We start from the raw sequence: 3504 nt of genomic DNA on the forward strand, positions 1-3504 counted from the left end.
CTTCCCACAAACAAACAACACTCAAATGCGATTTCTGAACAACAAACCCGCTGTAAAATCTTTACTTACATACAGAGCATAGTGGCAGCTGTGGAAAATCAATGTCCACATCTACCCTATACCCTGCAAGCCGTGTAATATGATGTGGCAGATGGTGGAGTCCGTGCTGGATACAGTGGCCGATGCGCAGGGAAAAGTTACTGAGCGAGTTCATTTGTTTCTTTAGGCGGGGCCGACCTTGTCTGGTCACTTCCAGCCGGCTGGCGACACACTGCGATGGCAGAAGCGAGCCACACGCCCTGCGTTCTTCCTCAAACGATTTTACAGATACTATTCCGTAAAAAAAAAAAAAAAATCATTTTTCCCTACTTATAGCTTTATATGCCAGCTTCGTGTGACGTGCCCATCATTTCGTTAATGGTGACAGTTATTATGGTACTTCGATTTAAGTAAGACACTGCATGAAATATGAAAAAGTTTAAAATAGAAAATAGGGGTTGCTAAGATTTTGCGTTTGGTACACATTACATAATATGTTGCCGCGTATAAAATTCAGCTGAGATAATGAATTTTTCTTTATAGACTTTGGTGGAAGTCTCAGTCACCAATGACGGAAAAATTAACCTGATGTAGCGCACTCATCTGCAACCGTCCGAGCCAGCGAAAAAGCCAGAATGAGATATTCTCAACATTCCTCACATCTCAAACGGTTTGAGATATGGAAACAAGATTTTGGCAAATGACAGCACGCAAAGAGAAGAGTGCTTTGCCGTATGGTTAACATGCAAAACTTAATTATTGACCGCATTATACGATGAAACAATGTAATTATTAAGGGGCATCGATAGCTGGTGAAACGAGACATACTGTGGGATATAGTACAACGTAAGGGAAGACATTACAAGCTCATTTTTGTATCGGCGATGTGCTTTTTCATAAACGTTTCCTCCCTATTTTTCCTCAGTTTCTTACTTAAAAAACTTCATAACCACTGTCCATTTTCAATTTCTCGCGGTGTAATGAACAGTCCATTAAATTTTGGGCACGCAGGCGCGCAAATAAAATTTCCTCCACTGATATTTCGGCCGCGTATCGTCCGGCCATCCTCAGAGTGAGTCATAAGACTGACGACAAGATGCCAAGCGCGGCCTTAGATGCTCCACCGCGGCGGTACTGCGCATGCGAGTCAGAGATGGTCGGCGGCAAAGAAATACGCTTATACATGCACCGCCTGTGGCGAAGGCGTACAGACATTCGATTCGCTTATCGATGTATGATCAGCGGCGGTGACACCGTGACGACTTCTCTGCAGTTCAATTACCCCAAGAGCCGGATTCCATGCTTTGTCCAAATTAAAACCATTATCTCTGTTAATTAAATTATTAGCTGCTCTAATCTCTATACCTTGAAGACAGATTCCCAAAAGGAAGACGTGGATGTTAAAATATTCACATCACTGTAATTCATGGAATGACCTGTACCAAGACAATGTTCGGCCACAGCTGACTTGTCTGGCTGTAATAAGCGTTTGTATCTTCGATGCTCTACACATCTCTCATGAACGGTGCGTGTTTGATCTCTGTACGATTTCTCACAATTTCCGCTATAAATCTGATACACACCCGCTTTACGAAGCTGTAAATCGTCCTTCACAGAGTATAGCTGCAGCAGTCTTCGTTGGGGGGGGGGGGGGGGTGAAAGACCACCACAATACAGAGTTTCTCAAGAATACACCCACATCGGCAAAAAAGTACTAGATTTGAAAGAATTAATATCTTCTTCCTAGGTTTTACATTGAATGCTCTACAAATTTGTTGCGGGGAAAATCCATTCGATTTAAAAATGCTCTTAAGGTATGTAAGCTCTTGTTGCAAATTGTCTTTATCGGAAATAGAGTGTGCCCTATGCACTAAGGTCTTAAGAACACCTACGGTCTGTGAAGGGTGATGGCAGCTACTGGCATGAACATATAGATTTGTATACGTTGGTTTCCGGTATACGGCGTGTCCTAATGTGCCATCAACTTTACGGCGAGCGACAACATCCAAAAATGGGAGGTAAACGTCTTTTTATATTTCCATAGTAAATTTGATACTAGAATTGATGGAATTCTAATGCTCAAGAAATCGATGTAATTCATTCATCCCGTGCGGCGATACCACAAATGTGTCGTCCACGTACCTCCAGAAGACCGTTGGTTTAAAACTTGCTGAGTCCAGTGCCTTGTCCTCGAAGTCTTCCATGAATAAATTAGCTACCAGAGGGTAGAGGGGGCGTCCCATGACAACACCATCGATCTTGTATGAATGCATGGTTTCTCGGCGATATGAATTAATAAAATGTTCTCAGGCTTCCAGCGGTTAAAATCGCACGAGCTTCCGACCGAGCTCTCCCCGGTCATTGTCAAGTGGTAAGACTGACTGCTGTGTCGACGTGGCCGCGTCGTTATACAGCCGCACTGCTAGCTGTGACGTCACTGGTGCTCTCTTCCTCGACAAACAGGGTGTTGCAAAAAGGTACGGCAAACTTTCAGGAAACATTCCTCACACAAATAAAGAAAAGATGTTATGTGGACATGTGTCCAGAAACGCTTAACTCCATGTTAGAGCTCATTTTATTACTTCTCTTCAAATCACATTAATCATGGAATGGAAACACAAATCAACAGATCGTACCAGCGTGACTTCAAACACTTTGTTAGAGGAAATGTTCAAAATGTCCTCCGTTAGCGAGGATACATGCATCCACCCTCCGTCGCATGGAATCCCTGATGCGCTGATGCAGCCCTGGAGGATGGTGTATTGTATCACATCCGTCCACAATACGAGCACAAAGAGTCTCTACATTTGGTACCGGGGTTGCGTAGACAAGAGCTTTGAAATGCCCCCATAAATGAAAGTCAAGAGGGTTCAGGTCAGTAGAGAGTGGAGGTCATGGAATTGGTCCGCCTCTACCTGTCCATCGGTCACCGAATCTGTTGTTGAGAAGCATACGAACCCTTCGACTGAAATGTATAAGAGCTACATCGTGCATGAACCACATGTTGTGTCGTACTTGTAAAGGCACATGTTCTAGCAGCACAGGCAGGGTATCCCGTATGAAATCATAATTACGTGCTCCATTGAGCATTGGTGGAAGAACATGGGGCCCAATCAAGACATCACCGACAAATAATGCCTGCCCAAACGTTCACAGAAAATCTGTGGTGATGACGTGACTGCACAAATGCGTGCGGATTCTCGTCATCCCACACATGTTGATTCTGAAAATTTATAATTTGATCACGTTGGAATGAAGCCTCATCCGTAAAGAGAACATCTGCACTAAAATGAGGATTGACACATTATTGGATGAACCATTCGCAGAAGTGTACCCGTAGAGGCCAATCAGCTGCTGATAGTGCCTGCACACGCTGTATATGGTACGGAATCAACTGGTTCTCCCGCAGCACTCTCAATACAGTGACGTGGTCAACGTTACCTTGTACAGCAGCAACTTCTCTGA

The sequence above is a fragment of the Schistocerca gregaria genome, unplaced genomic scaffold, assembly GCF_023897955.1.
Source record: "Schistocerca gregaria isolate iqSchGreg1 unplaced genomic scaffold, iqSchGreg1.2 ptg000362l, whole genome shotgun sequence".
Classification (NCBI taxonomy): Eukaryota; Metazoa; Arthropoda; class Insecta; order Orthoptera; family Acrididae; genus Schistocerca; species Schistocerca gregaria.